This window comes from Melanerpes formicivorus, unplaced genomic scaffold, assembly GCF_026170545.1.
Source record: "Melanerpes formicivorus ecotype bairdi unplaced genomic scaffold, bMelFor1.0.p_v2 SCAF_5, whole genome shotgun sequence".
NCBI classification, from domain to species: Eukaryota; Metazoa; Chordata; class Aves; order Piciformes; family Picidae; genus Melanerpes; species Melanerpes formicivorus.
Window position 1 is genome coordinate 34542790 of NW_027142357.1, and position 16644 is coordinate 34559433.

Below are 16644 nucleotides of genomic sequence, written 5' to 3' on the forward strand. Positions count from 1 at the left end.
TTTGTTTCATCTGGACAGGACAGTGCAGCCTCTGTAAGGGCTGCCTAAATTCATTTCACCACTGGCGTTAGTGCAATCCCATCCCACACAGCTGGTGTGCTGTGCTGATCGTCGTGAGCACATAAATAAGCTCAGAAAAACAAATTACAGTTTTGTTTACTTAGTACATGTCTGCTCTCGGAGGCTGGGGACTCCATTGCTCCCCCAGGCCCTGCAGTGCCTTTGCCTTAACGTGGTTTTTGTGCTGTGGGGAGTTTGCAGGTATGTGCTTGCTTTGTGAAATATGAGAATTCATCCCCAGCACCTATTGTTCTGGTGATGGCAGCATGACTTTGCTTGGCTTGGTCAGGTGTTTGGTGGGCAGCAGGTTGCTGGCAGAGATTTTAAGGAAAGATTTTAAGTTTCAGGCTGAAAGTTGCAGAGAGAGAGAGAGATTGCCCCTATCCCTAAACACTTAGGTCTGAATCTGGGTGCAGTCAATAGCACCTCACTGGATTAGCCTCCGGCAAGAGGATGTAAGAGGAAAGGTGTTCCCTGGATGAGGTATGTACTCTCTGAGTGAACAATCTAGCTAGCAATCCAGCCTGAGTTTCACAGAGCAGAGGAAAATGGATGGCAGATCACTCTCTGCCCTGCAGTGTTGCTCCTACTCATGACTCTAACTGCCTGAGTAGATCTCAGTATCCCAAAACATGCCATTTCTGGCAGCAAGCAATGTGTTTTTGTCTATTGCTCTCTGGTTTGAAATGCAATGTACAAATATTTACTAAATGCTAAAATTCAAATCCTCTTTGTCATCCTTTCTTGTAGGACAGTGCCTTGTCTTTCAAGCCAGGCCTGAATGTAATAGCATTTATAATTTTTATTTGAATATGTAGACTTTGAAAGCAAACCAGACCTAATGGCTCCAGTTTAAGGAGCCCATGATTTCCTGAGGAAGAAACCTTGGCTTCTTTGTCTGAATACAGACACTTTTAAATTGAGTAAAAATGTTTGAAGATACAAAGGGGGGAGCTAAAGGACTTGAAAAATAGAGCATTAAACACAAAATAACTTAGCAATCTTTGTGTGGGTTGGTTTTGGGTTTTTTTTAAGAAAGAGCATGTCCATCACAAAGTGATGCTCTTTCAGGTAGTATTGGCAATGCTGCTCTTCTGCATAAGAAGGGAAGTTAATTCAAATGGACACACTTGCTGTGGCTCCAGAAATTACCTTTCTTGAAAACTAAATAAAACAACCATGCAGAACATCACAGCAGAATAAAAATTTCTTGTCTAGAGGTAATTCTCATTTGCAGCCTCACAGCTGAAGAATTACAGAGACAGCAGACGGTCTTAGCCACCCAGAGACTGCAAGTTTGCATGACAGCCAGGCTGCATTAAGTTGTTGCTTTTCAAAGCTTCTCTCCTGGTCCCCAGTTACCAAAGATAGGCTTAAGCTGCCTAAGCCAGATTCTCATTAGAGAAAAGGGAAAACATTAAGAAGAGTAGTTTAGAGTAGAAAAAGGTTATAGATCAGGGAGAAGACAATATCAGGAATTAAAATTCCCTTTCCCTGATGGTATGTGGGTTGCTCAAGCTGATAGAGATACTATTTCAGGTTATTTCATCTCTATTTCTGTGTCTGGTCAGGACTTCAAATATCATGTTGATGAGAACTGGATAGTGTCATACTATCTAAGGAGCTCTTGAAGAACACAAGTCAGGAGAAGCAGCAAATTCTTTTGAGTTTGTCTATAGAATAGAATATGCCAGACCAAGTTGGAAAAGACCTTCGAGATCATCAAGTCCAACCCATCAACCAACCCATCTAATCAACTAAACCATGGCACCAAGTGCCTCATCCACTCTCCTCTTGAACACCCCCAGTGATGGTGACTCCACCACCTCCTCGGGCAGCACATTTCAATGGGCAATCACTCTCTGTGAAGAACTTCTTTCTAATATCCATCCTAAACATCCCCATGCTCAGCTTGAGACTGCGTCCTCTTGTTCTGGTGCTGGTTGCCTGGGAGAAGAGACCAACACCCACCTGGCTACAACCTCCCTTCAGGTAGTTGTAGACAGCAAGAAGGTCTCCCCTGAGCCTCCTCTTCTCCAGGCTAAGCAACCCCAGCTCCCTCAGCCTCTCCTCATAGGGCTTGTGCTCCAGACCTCTCCCCAGCTTTGTTGCCCTTCTCTGGACACGTTCCAGCAACTCAACATCTTTCCTAAACTGAGGGGCCCACAACTGGACACAGTGGGTGCCTAACAAAACATCTTTTATAGCTACCACAAAGGGACTGTTAAATGACAACAGTAACTGTATTTTTTTCAAAAATCTATTTTTTGTCTATTTCCACTGTTTTTCTGGTTCATTTTCTTCTTGCTTTCTACTCACCAGAATAGACATCTTGGTAATGTTTGGATAAATATTTGGATAAATTTAGATCTAACAAATTTTTTGTACTAAAAGTTGTACAGTATTCATGATCATGGGTAACTGACCCCTTATGAGCTTTTATCCATGCAAGAGTGGTGATGTTCTGGATGCCTTGGCCCCATTTGTGCAAATGTACAAAGAATGAATTTATAACCTCAGTGAAGCCAGTGGGAATGCATCTCCTTCAAGGACAGGTATGAGAGACACTATTTTGGGAAGTACAAGTACATATATATTAAGGGCCATGAGGATGATCAGAGGGCTGGAGCACCTCTCCTATGAGGACAGACTGAAGGAGTTGGGGTTGTACAGTCTGCAGAAGAGAAGGCTCCGAGGTGACCTAATTGTGGCCTTCCAGTATCTGAAGGGGGCCTACAGGAAGGCTGGGGAGGGACTTCTCAGGATCTCAGGTAGTGCTAGGACTAGGGGGAATGGAATGAAGCTGGAGGTGGGGAGATTCAGGCTGGATGTGAGGAGGAAGTTCTTCACCATGAGAGTGGTGAAGCCCTGGAATGGGTTGTCCAGGGAGGTGGTTGAGGCCCCATCCCTGGAGGTGTTTAAGAGCAGGCTGGATGAGGCTCTGTCCAGCCTGATCTAGTGTGGGGTGCCCATGCCTATGGCAGGGTGGTTGGAACTAGATGATCCTTGTGGTCCCTTCCAACCCTGACTGATTCTATGATATTTATATATATATATTTATAATACATCACCTAGAGATCTATGATGCTGTCCATTCAAAGAGGCTACAATACCTGTTATGTTCTTATTGGATTCCTCCTTTTCCAGTTCCCATCACAGTGGCTTTTGGTAAGTTTTGGAATCTGTAAATCTCTGACTCTCACAAGTACCTTTACTGTTACTTTAAGACTTAGAAGTATGACTTTTTTTTTCTTTCAATTCTAAGATTAATTTTAATTTCTTAATTTTAAAACTTAGAAGTCTTACATGTCTTACTCTTTGCATTGTATTCTGCAAAGGAACTATGTGCAATTGACCTCTATAGAATAGTTCCTCCAAGTAAGTGTATGGGCTAAACGAGTTGTCAGGCATCAAATAACAAACATAAGCATGCACTTAAACACTATGGTTTTCATACAAAACACCATTCATTCTCAGACAGTGTGAACAAAGCTTTCCTGTATTTCAAAGATCTCTTACAAATCGTCCTGATGGCCTTAATTATTCAGTACCTATTATGAGCCTCCAAGAGTGGAACACGAGGAGTGCGTTTCCTAGAAATGAAACATTGATGTGTTTTCTGAGCTATTTTAATGCTAATTCTTTCTTGTTCACTTTGTCAGAGCTTGAGCTTTAAACACAACAACTGTGAAAAGATCAGACCAAACTGAGAAATGTATTTTGGCCCTAGAGGTGAAATTGTGGATTGGCATTTAATCGGGGGAAGCGACGCTGTAGCAGGGCGGTTTAGGTTTTTCAACTGGTGTGAGTCAGTGAGCTTTTATGCTAACAAAATTGCACAGTAGGCTTTAATTGTGCATAATTATTGCGCTGCATGGTGCACAGTACTATATTCTAGGAGTTTGACTGCATTGTGCTAAATTTTTGTATTGAACGCTGGGAAGAAGTTTACCTGATGGTGTTTGATGTATGCCTGTTTAATCTGCTTATGCTTTTGGGTTTTTGTCTTAGGAAAACGAAAACAATCATCATAGAATGTTTTTTCTTTTTGTTTCTCCTGTTTCCAGATGAATAACTATACTCCATAGGCTACCTGTGGGCATCTGCTAAAAGTAACTGGAGTCTTATTTCTGATTTCAGCTACAAGAATTTCATAAGGAAGGTCTTTGGCTTTAGCAGTGTCACTGTAAATAGTCATAGACTCACAGAATGTTAAGAGTTGGGAGGTACCTCTCAAGACAGATTGGACTTGATGATCTCTGAGGTCTTTTCCAACCTGATTGGTTCTATGATTCTATCATCAGGATCACCTAGGACAGGCCACACAGGAATGCATCCAGACAGGTTTTGAAAGTCTCCAGAGAGGGAGACTCCACAAGCTCTCTGGGCAGCCTGTTCCAGTGGTCCATCACCCTCACCATCAAGAAGTGTCTCCTGCTGTGGAGGTGGAACCTCCTCTGCTCTAGCTTGTACCTGTTGTTTCTTATCCTATCACTAGGCACCAGCACCACCAAAAAGAGACCTTTATCTTGACACCCACCCTGCAGATATTTATATATGTTGATAAGATCCCCTATCAGCCTTCTCTTCTTGAGACTAAACAGCTCCAGGCCCCTCAGTCTTTCTTCAGGTTCAAGTCTTGTAATCATTCCTGTAGCTCTCCATTGGACTTTCTCCAGCAGATACAGGGTTCGGGTTTTCTTACTTTTATCTGTGCATTCTTAAGTATCTGAGTGATACTTACTGGACTTTCATCTTGTTACTTCAGTAATCTGTAACTGTTTCAATTAGATTATTTTTCTTTCCTGAGTACTTTTATGTTTGCTGGATCTTGCTAGTGCATCCAGCTAGAACACAGCCTATGATTCAGGATCAGGAAAAATTTATTTGCTTCTCTAGAAGTAAGTGAAACTTTTTTATCACTGTGAACCTGTGAGTTGTGAAAATCCATTGTACTTCGTTTTTTCTCTTGCTAAGCTTTCAAGTTGTCAGCAGTGATCTGACTGTTTCCCATCTTTTCACCAATAATGGACCCCAAGCCAGCCCTCTGTTGCTGTCATGGATTCAGTATCACAGCTCTCAGTCATTACAAAGCCTTTATGATGTTTCTGGGAAATGACATTTCTGTGGGAAAAACAGCTGTGGGTTCAGGGCTTGGATTTTGGGGGGGATGTAAAAATAAAGTCTGATATTATTGTAATTACTCTGCCACCAGGTTGTGTAGTTCTCTTTCCCTGCCAGGGATGAATGTATTGCATAATACTGTAGCAGATCTTTTTCCTGTCTGTGTTGATGAACTTGCCATTGTTATGATGTAGATAGCAAACCTTATAATAGTCCTTACTTGCTAGAATCTTTCAGCATAGAAACTTCTATAGTTGTCCTCAAAACCAAACCCCAGGAAGAGTGAATTTTGATTGCAGCACTGCAAAGCCTTTTTTGTTCTTCTCATTTGTGTAGTAAAAATGGAGTAGTAGAAAGAAGCTTCATTTAAAAAATCATCTGTTCTATATTATTCTAAGACATTAAAGGATACTGTTACAGGTGGGGTTAAGCCTGGCAGGGATTTTTTTCCCTCCTTCCAGCCTATTTACCTGTGCTTTTACCTGGTGATCTATACAATTCAAAAGAAACACATGAAAATGTCTCTAATGGCTTTACAGTTCATTCCATAAGAACATGTGGATTTGGGAACAATGTGGGGTTGCTGGCATCCCACCCTACTCTGACCTGCTGAATTTACCAGGCAGGTGAGTGGCATCTCTGGCTTTTATCTTTTCTGCCTCACTGCTTATAGCAATGGGAAGTAACTGTATGAGCACAAAGTCCTGTCTGATGCCTGGCATCCTACAGTGCACTCTGCCAAGAGTGCAGAGAGAACTGACACCTCTGTGGGAGAGTGAGGGGTTAACTGTTGATAGGAACTGTGATAAGAAACATTTAAATATGTTTCAAGACCCTTCTCTTCTTTATAGGCACTAGCTGTTAAGTGGGGTCTGATCCACAGTTAAATAGGGTCATTTTATAGTATGGCAGGTTAAAATGTTTATTAACTTCAAAAGCCATTGCACTAGTAGAGATAATCAAGTCTTTGATGATGTGCCATAGAACTGCATCAACTGTGATGCTTCAATCTGTTGTTCTATTTTTTAAGAAAAGGTTGTTCTTAAGAAAAGGGTTGTTAGGGTGGTGGGTTTTTTTTTCCCCCTCCTTCATTTTTCTTTCTTTAGTTTTTAAGGGACAGAAGGAGGAATGAGCAGCCATAAAAAGGAAGAAATTCTTACTGATTATCTCATGCCTTAGAAGGCAATTTGGATGCAGTCCTAGATTTCTACCTCAACCCTTCTAGTGTACATCTGAAATAATATTAATAACAAATCACTGTGCTAGGTATGTTCAGCTGCTTGCAAGTGTGCTGCCACTGCACCTGCAGAGAACAGCTTGAGCTTCCTCCTGTGTTTAGCAAGGAATGGCAAGAGGAAAGAGCAGCCTTCATTCTTGGGCTCACCACCCAGATCAGAAAGGTCTGTTTGCCATTTTACTCTTTCATTTTTATCTTGTTTTCTCTAATGCTAATAATGTTCTTTTAGCTCACATCTAGAGTAAATTTATGCTTCAAAATTACAGGAGCAATTAAAAATGTTTTCTCAGTGTATTGCTACTGGACAGATGCCAGGTTCTGATGGGAAGCCAAGGCAGGCTTTCAATGAAGGGCTGAAGCCTAAAACAGAGAAAATTGTAATGGCCTAGCTGCACCAGTTACTCACTTATACTTCTCTAATTGTTCTTAGCCAGTATAGTTAAATTAATTAAACATTTGCAGCCTTTCAAAGATATCTTTTTTGCAGCTCAGGTAAAGTTACAGGCAGGTCAGGATAGTGAAAAGGTTTGCTATCATTATTTATTCATATAAAGATATTTATATTTTTGTATTTTGTTGATATTCCTAACTATAAACTAGTCCCAGAGTGGAAAAACCCATTTATATTTGAAATCTTTTGTGAGAGAGCTTCATTTACAATGTAGAAATAAGACTTATATTCAGTAGGACCCTCCTTTCAGATTCTTCTTCCAAAGACTTCATTTATAGGTTGCCAGGTAACCAGAAGTCTTTGACTTTTAAATAATACTTTATACAGTCACAAAAAGTGAGATTTTTTTTCCAGGGCTGAAATGGCAAGAACTATCTGAAATGAACAGTAGTCTTAGCAAATGCTGATGGAGCTGACCACTGATACACACACGCTCAAATGTGAAAGAAGCAATTTGCTAAACTCTTCAGAGGCTGTGTGGATCCAATTTCAAGCACAGACAATGTGTATTTTCCTAGCAGGTTATTAAATTAAGTCTTCATACTCTTACTTAAGGTTTTATTGCTGTTCTATAAGAAAACTGGATGTGTGTTGCCCCCAGTCTGCTTTTGCTTTTCTGTGGAGTTGCCCAGGGTTTCTGCAGTATGGAAGAGAAGGGTAAAATAAATAAGGATAATGACCAGCCAGATGTCCCCAGAGGACAGCAGTAGCTCTTCCTTCCTCATTCTGCTTTATCTTAGAAGAAAGAGCTCAGTGCTGTGGACTACTCAGATTGACTCACGGAGATGGAAAAAAAAGCAGAACTAACTTAGTCATAAATCCACCAGTTTTTCAGTCATCTACAAAGCTATGTCTCAGTTGTGTAGCTACTTTCCAGATTTCAGCCAATATAAGTCAAAGCCAAATGTGTGCTTATTACTGCCCTGTCCTATCTGGCATCAGTGAAAGAATGAAGTTACTTCACTAGTAATTCCATGTGGCTAAAGCACCCCAATCCTGACTGTGGGTAGGGACAGGGGAGACCAAACTGAGACTCAAGCCTGGGAAACAGGATCTCTATGGATGTCAAATGCTGGTGTGTCCAAAGGTGGAACAGACTTTTACAGCAGTTAAAGGGAGTTGTGAGAGAGTGGAGCTAGCCTTAACAGCAAGAAGCTTGTGCAATAGATTTGTAGACTGATCCTGTTGTAGCTGACCCTGTGGTGAATCTTGCACAAGAGCAGCTTTTGTTCTTCGTCCCTAAAAGTTTTTAAGGCCAGGCTGCATATGGCTCTGGGCAACCTGATCTAGTGGAAAGAGTCCCTGCCCATGGCAGGGGGGGTTGGAACTAGGTGATCCTTGAGGTCCCTTCCAACCCTTACAATTCTGTGATCTTGCTGTTGTGAGTCCAAGGGATAGTACACCTGCCTCAGAGTTATTGCCTCTAGTTCTTGCTCTCATGTTTAGCAACAGGGCAGGAGTTGCCGCACAGTCTTTTTGTCAAGGAGCTGCTCTGACACCAGTATCTTGTTTCATGCAGTTTCCTGATAGTGAGGCAATAAATTTCACTTCTTACTTGACCAGCTCTGAGCTCAAGCTTTCCAAACAAAACTATCTTTTGTTTCCCTTTAAATTCTGGGGTTTGAAAGTTTTCTTTTTCAGTGTATTTTTTACTGTGGAGATACTTCTGAAGTCACTGTGAAATATCTTACTCAAGCCAAATCAATTCTGTTTCCAGAGCTTCATCACAGCAGCAATGTATTACAACAACTTAATGAAAAGTTTCTATCAATGTCCGAAGTTCACAGTGATCTGAGAGTGTACAATGATATGTGTAGGATAAGTTATACAGCTCAGCACTGAAACATGACCATAGTACAAAGTATATTGTTCGGAAATCTGCTGCTGGACATGAAATCCAGCACTGCAATTTTTGCTTCAGAATTTACACTGGCAACTCCTTTATCATAAATGACAGACACTTGCACACCATCCTCTGGGCATTACTGTCCAATATGAGTATTCAGGACCAAAATGCAGCCTGTGCACCATTAAAACATTAAAAACAGAGATTTCCTAGCAGCATGCTTATGTTAGCTGTTCAAACAAGGTAAAATTGAGAACATTATGTGCTTTGCTACATCTGTCCTTCTGAAATCGTAGCATAAAGACTGAATGTTTATTTCAGCAGAACCCAAAAGTCTTAATTCTTTATTGATGCAGAAGTAACCAACTGTCCTTGTAAATGTCCTGAACCAAACAGAGAAGACTCCTCCCGCACAGAGTCAGTGCAGTCCTTGGGTGGAGGCTGCCCATTTGTACCTCAGTATGTGTTTTAATATATGTTAAACTAGGAGCAGTTTAGTAACAAAAGAAATAATTTGGCATCCACGACCTACATTTCTCTGCATCCCTACCAAAAGCCAGTAAAACCCCACAAGAAGCCTACAGCAAAGCTAATACATCAGTTTTCTAAAACTGCAAAAGGAAGTGATTCATCTTCTCCAGATACTGCCTTCCTACTTCTAGTTCAGGAATAGTAAGGAGATGTGGGGGAGCTGGAAAGCTCATAACATCGTTTTTAATTCATAATTCAGTTGGGGTTGGGCTCAAACCTGTCAAAGAATTATTGCAGTTGATTGTAGTAGGATACCTACTCTGCAGGTAGAGAAAAGAAGAGCTTAGAAACTACATACAGCCATGTGATGCAATGGAATATTGCAGTCAAATCATAGCCAATTTTTTCAGACTCCACCCAAGTGTTAGGTTGTTTCCAGGTAAAGACAGCAAAATTGTTTGTAATTGTTTGTACTCAGCACTGGTGAGGCCACGTCTTAAGAACCATGTTCATTTCTGCACCACTCACTACAAGAAGGACATTGAGGTGCTGGAGAGTGTCCAGAACAAAGCAATGAGGTTCATGAAGAGCTTGGAACACATGACCTGTGAGGAGTGTCTGAGGGAGCTGGGGTTGTTCAGTCTGGAGAAGAGGAAGCTGAGGGGAGACCTCATGGCTCTCTACAACTACCTGAAGGGAGGTTGGAGCGAAGAGTGGGCAGCCTCTTCTCCTTGGTGTCAAGCAACAGGACTAGAGGAAATGTCTTCAAGCTGTGCTGGGGGACGTTCTGGCTACATATTAGGAAATATTTCTTCACTGAAAGGGTTATCAAACATTGGAATGATCTGCCCAGGACAGTGGTAGGGTCACCATCCCTGAAGGTGTTTGAGCAGCATGTGGGCCTGGTGCTTAGGGACATCGTTTAGTGTTGACCCTTCGGTCCTGAGCTAAAGGTTGGACTGGATGATCTTTGAGGTCTCCTCCAATTGGATGTATTCTGTGATTCTGTAATTCGGAGATGTTCAATGAAGTTTCCCAGTCAGTATCACAGAAGGAGTGAAACAAGTTAAACCAGCAGACTTGGATGTCTTGCTCTCTCCAAAACTGAAAAGAGGATTTTTAAAAGGGCATCCCTGGCCTTGTGATGCTTTTTTAAAGTCATGAAATGTGGGGTAAAATAGCTCATCTAATAACATATTCCAAAAGCATAAAGAACTTGACATGGGGATGAAACCATAATCTCAGCCTTATGTCAGTCCTGGGCAAAATAATGGAAAAGTTAATAAGGGATTTAAATGATAGAGATTCAAAGGACAGAAGTATAATAAATGTTCATCAGAGCAGTTTTTCTCAAAAAATATAGCTTATGCAGCAAACCTGATTTTGAATGAGATTATAAATGTGTTGATAATGGGGGCTGTGTGGACTTTGATAATATTTTCCCTATATTCTGATGAAAAGTTTTGCATTCTACAGCTCCAGTGAAAGATGCATTAAAAATTAGTTAATGGATAGATCTCCGAAAGGAGATATTGGCAGTTCTTACAGAACTCTGAAAGTGCTCTAGGGTGGCTGGCTCAGGGAACCTTAAACAAAATGTGGCAGGTCAACCAAGCAGCTAGGGCTAATCACAGGTTGGAGCCAGGCATCCCTTCTGGGAATCAGAAAAACTTGGATGTATTTCAAACAACATCTGAAACTACTGGACATTTTCATCAATGACCCAGCTGCAAGTGCATGAATTAAAGCCTGGGGCCGTGTTGCAGGATGAGGATGGAGTACCCCAGCTTACTGTATATGATTATACAGTACTGGGAGAAGGGGTTGGTCTCTTCTCCCAGGCAACCAGCACCACAACAAGGGGACACAGTCTCAAGCTGCGCCAGGGGAAGTTTAGACTGGAGGTGAGGAGGAAGTTCTTCACCGAGCGAGTCATTCGTCATTGGAACAGGTTGCCCAGGAAGGTGGTGGAGTCGCCGTCCCTGGAGGCGTTCAAGAGGAGATTGGACGTGGCACTTGGTGCCATGGTCTAGTCCTGGGGTCTGTGTTGATAGGTTGGACTCAATGATCCTCGAGGTCCTTTCCAACCTAAGTGATACTGTGATATGATAATCTCAGTATTATCACAGTATCACTTAGGTTGGAAGAGACCTCAAAGATCATCGAGTCCAACCTATCAACACAGACCTCATGACTAGACCATGGCACCAAGTGCCACGTCCAATCCCCTCTTGAATACCGCCAGGGATGGTGACTCCACCACCTCCCTGGGCAGCACATTCCAATGACGAATGACTCGCTCGGTGAAGAACTTCCTCTTCACCTCCAGTCTAAACTTCCCCTGGCGCAGCTTGAGACTGTGTCCTCTTGTTCTGGTGCTGATTGCCTAGGAGAAGAGACCAATCCCTTCCTGGCTACAACCACCTTTCAGGTAGTTGTAGAGGGCAATGAGGTCACCCCTGAGCTTCCTCTTCTCCAGGCTAAACAACCCCAGCTCCCTTGTCCTCTCCACATAGGGCTTATGCTCAAGGCCTCTCACCAGCATTGTTGCCCTTCTCTGGACACATTCAAATCTCTCAATGTCCTTCTTAAACTGAGGGGCTGAGAACTGGACACAGTACTCAAGGTGCAGCCTAACCAAAGCAGAGTACAGGGGCACAATAACTTCCCTGCTCCTGCTGGCCACACTATTCCTAATACAGGCCAAGATGCCGTTGGCTTTCTTGGCCACCTGGGCACACTGCTGGCTCATGTTTAGGTGGGTGTCAATCAGCACCCCCAGGTCCCTCTCTGTTTGGGAGCTCTCCAGCCACTCCGACCCCAGCCTGTAGCTCTGCATGGGGTTGCTGTGGCCAAAGTGCATCTGAGCCCATTCACAAAAAGTGATCAATGCAAAAAGACAAACTACAAAGGACACATCTGCAGCAGAGATAATTTCCTGGAAAACAGCAACTTCAAAGATGTTTTAGAAGACCAAGTGAAATTCAATACAACTTGCCAAAGTGATGCTGTAGCAGAAGGAGGAAGAAAGAAGCACAAGCTGAGGAACAGCTGATAGAACTAAGAAAGTATCTCCCAGATGTACCATCCTGGTGAGGCTAAATGTAGTAATGCCTTTTGATGTGAAACCCTGACATAAAAGATGTAAATCTAGGTTTCATGTAAACAACAAACAAATATGACTAGAAGGTCATGAAATAGCACCTTGCTGTAAGGAGGAAATCATCAGAAAGATCACAGATAGGTGACAATGTGCAGGTACTGAATAGACTTTAAGTACTTTTTCAAGGGCTGTTTAATTTAAAGTCACAGTAAGAACTAGTGTCTGGAGGTGAGAATCAAATGAGTAGAAATGAGAAGCTGTACTTGTGTTTTTAAGGAACTGCAAAAAGAAATGTTGGTGCCCTCATCTATTGAGGTTCACAGAATAGCCGAATGTTAGGGGCTGGAAGGGACCTTGAAAGATCCTCTAGTGCAACCCCCCTGGCCAGAGCAGGATCACCTGTATCAGATCACACAGGAACTCATCCAGGTGGGTCTTGAATATCTGTTGTGGGCTACCCCACTACTCCCCTGGGCAGCCTGTTCCAGTGTTCTGTCACCCTCATAGTGAAATAATTCTTCCTCCTGTTTCCATGAAAATTCCTATGCCTCAGCTTCCACCCATTGCCCCTTGTCCTGTCATTGGGCATTGCTGAGCAGAGCCTGGCTCCATCCTCTTAGTACTCACCCTTTACATATTTATAAGCACGAATGAGGTCACCCCTTAGGCTCTTCTTCTCCAAGCTAAAGCTCCCTCAGTCTCTCCTCATAAGGAAGATATTCCACTCCCTTAACAATTTTTGTGGCTCTGCACTGGACTCTGTCAAGCAGTTCCCTGTCCTTCTTGAACTGAGGGACCCAGAATGGACACAATATTCCAGATGTGGCCTCACCAGGGCAGAGTAGAGAGAGGGGAGAACCTCTCTCAACCTACTAACCACACCCCTTCTAATACACCCCAGAATGGCATTAAGAAGGGTATAGATCTTTTAGCCAAACAGAAGCTAATGTACTCACTGCAGGGGGACTGGGTGATTGTCATGGGATCCAGCTGGCCTGTTCACTTCTGATCTTCAGTGTAACGGACCTATGAATGAAAGAGCAGCGCTTCCACTGAAGACAGTTCAATTTTGCCTAGAGAGCTACTGCAGCATAATTCTAGGGTTTTGAAAACTCAACGAAGTTCTTGGTTCTAAATACAAATCCTGCCTTACAGTGCTGCTGTTTGCACACATCACAGAATTCTTGAGCTATTTAATCCTCATTAGTGAAGCATTATTAATCCATAACATTGAAGGACAGGAGGTATAATTTAGGGAAATCCTTGTGGGAAGGATCTCATAGGAGATAAAAAGGCATTACAGTGTTTCCATAGGCTGGTAACAAACATCATGGTGTTCCAATCAATTATTATTATTTTTTAATGCTGCAATTCAAAAATTCTGCAGAAGAATTTTGGTTTCCAGTGGGGGCTGTAGGGCTAGGGAGTAATTTTTATTTTTAACCTGTGTCACATCTAACCTTGGTCTATGGGATTCCTGTCTCTTGTGTTTCACAAGGCTTTCCAGTACTGTAATGTGTTAGAGAATCACTGAACTGTTCAGCTCACTACCTTGGGATTATTTTCTTTTATACTCACTGGCAGTTTAACCTGTCAAAAACAATTATTAAGTAATTTGTAACATGGTAGAGACATAAATGGTCTCAAAAAGCTTATGACTGAAAAAAGAGAGTAGTGATTTGTTAGAGCTCACATATATGTAGAAATTCATAATAATTTATTTCCCAAAGGTTAGAATACACAAAAAAATAATCTGGATGGTTAGAACATTTGGAAATGATCCTTCTGGATCTTTCAGAACCTCTCTAGTCAGATAAACATTGCCATCTTGTACAACAGCTACCTCTTTGCTGTGGAGCAGGTGCAATCTTCCTTGAAAAGGTGGTCTTGCAAAGACAGTGTGCCTTCAGCTGTGGGAACTGATATCAATGGACATGTCACTCTTGGTCACCTCATGACTGTATTAGACAGGAGAGTTCCTAACAGTAACCCTCAGCTTTGCACTTGAGTAGCAGGGCATTTTTCCCCCACTTATTCTCAGTAATTAAAACCAGAGATGATTCCTCCATCCACCACACAGCGCATCACAGGAGAAGGAGAGCTTTACAGCTACCCTGTCAGGGAGAAAGAGAAATCCCTCTGTATTTGAGAGTCACCTCCTACATTTCTGGTAGGCACGTAGAGAGGAGCATTTCTCAGGGAGATATCCCAAGCTGCCAGGGAAGGGCATGCTGCAGTTTGAGAAGCTTCATCTGTCATTTCTCACAGCTTAAAAGTAAGAGATGCAATGCCTTGGAAACAGCAGTCTCCATGAGCGATGTCGCAATCTAAGTGGGAATGAAACAATGGTGCTTTACACAGCGCAGTCACAGGAAGGGTAACAGGCATGATACTATATTCCAAACCGTTTCAGTGTGGGAGGCAAATTATCTCGGTCAATAACAGCAAAGTGAGCAAATAAAAGAGCTTGTATTTCCACTTAACAAAAGGGAATGGCTGTTTTGACCACATTTAGTGCTTCTTCAGCTCCTTCTCACTGGATTCATCGTATGGTGGTGTTAGAGGCATGGAGTACGTACATGAAATACCGACATTTATTTTTACTGCAGTACTACATAACCTCCAGAGCTGCTACCTTCATGCTGGGGATTCCTACAACTCCTGCAGTTAGGCTTGACCTTAGTGTTTGTAGTATGAGGCTTTGCCACTTTAGGACCAAAACAGGAGAGAAACCTCCGCATATAGGAGTCTTTTACTGCAAGTCTGTTGAGCCTGATCTAAAGGGAAGATAACAATTATTGTCAAGGCTGTCTCTTGATTTGCTCACTTATGTTTCCTTTCCTTCACCAAATAATGCGTACATACACTTCACCTAGGAGAGAAGAATGTTCATGAAACTGTACCACCCTACCTACTTGAGGTTTTCTGTGTGGAAAAAGTGATCTTTGTCTCTCCAAGCATTTCTTTTGGAGATGGGTGCTGAAAATTGGAATGTGGTTTCTTTTGCAGCTGCGGAGGCCCTGAATCGATCATTTGTTTGGAGACTTCTGTACAAGTCTCATGCAGATTTTGCAAATGTGTTTTTAAACTTAACTCACATGTAGACAAAATCCAAGACTTACAACTTAAAACTACCTACATACAAAATATTTCCTAGGACACCTTCCTGTCCTTAGCTTCCACGTTTCTCTCTCCTTAGACAGTCTTTTCTCCTTGTAGGTAGTACAAAAGTCTGAAGGAAAACTTTGTAGTGTTAACAAATTTCAGTTCCTTCTTTCCAGGTAGTATCTGAAGATACTATCTGGAGTGACTACCCTTCTAGCATAGTGTCTCCAGATAAGTTCTATTCCTTATCAAATGTTTATTTAGGAGCAAACCAGGCAAAGTCCATTCTGAAAGAATTATTTCTTTTGGCCTAGAGCCAAGCCTTTTATCTATTTGAATGGATGTCCAGCAAAACTAATGACTCTTGAGCACTCTGTGTTGCTAGCTCTTTTCTGTGTGCAATGATTCTTCCTGATAGCTCTGAAGTCAAAGAGGAGTTAGGACTGGAAGCTACAATAACAAAGAAAAGTCACCCAAGAGTTGAACAATCAAAGCAACATTCACAAAACATGTGGGATACATCAGCTGATATAGATACAAAGATTGGATTTGTCTCACTTCCCTTTTCATACTGTCTCCACATTGTAGATATTACAGCTGTTATTTGTGCTAGGAGCCCTTTTTGTCAACAGAGAAAAATAGGTTCTCTGGGGGCTGCAGACATATTTTATACATCTTCTTTAAGATGGTATCAATCAGGTCTTGGTTCCACTGAGGAAGATCTTCACTGGCATCAGGCAATCCTGGGGTGACAGTGTCAGATGTCAGAGGGGGCCTTGTGTCAGCAGGTTGGCATTTAGAGCTGTTTAAAGCACATATTTCCTTAGTAGGAATGGTATGCCACGGAACAAAGATAGAAACTATTGTCGAGAGGAGAATGAGGGGGAGAGAATTAGAGTTTCAGAAAGCAAAGGGGGAAAAGTGATAACTAAAACATGTTCAGATGAACTTTGAGATAATTCATGCTTGAAAAATTATATAATAGCAGTTGGTTTGCTCCAGACAAAGAAGTTTCTGTGTTTTTCCAAAACAGAAGAGCTCTGCTTACCTGGCATTGGAAGTCATAACAATTTATTGATCATATATAAGTACTGATAGGTAGTCCTGTTTGTACTTTGACAACCACTTGGACAGAATATGGTACCTCATAAACACAGGTGAAAACACCATTGAAAAAGCAGTTTGGGATCTCATTTCCTATTTATTTTATGTTCAGTTTCAGGATTTGGATCTGTAGGACAGTGAGC

At 42.0% G+C, this 16644-nt stretch overlaps 1 long non-coding RNA gene across 3 annotated transcripts in view; it reads right to left on the minus strand.

The window, feature by feature from the left end:
* LOC137441505 (uncharacterized) overlaps nucleotides 1-16644 on the minus strand; it is a 61199-nt gene that overhangs the window by 36761 nt on the left and 7794 nt on the right. For 2 of the 3 annotated variants that reach the window (XR_010987420.1, XR_010987422.1), the window contains exon 2: nucleotides 13249-13318. This is a non-coding gene — a long non-coding RNA (uncharacterized lncRNA). Of the gene's footprint in view, nucleotides 1-7436; nucleotides 7510-13248; nucleotides 13319-16644 lie in introns of those variants that run through there. The other variant, XR_010987421.1, reaches the window with a different exon arrangement.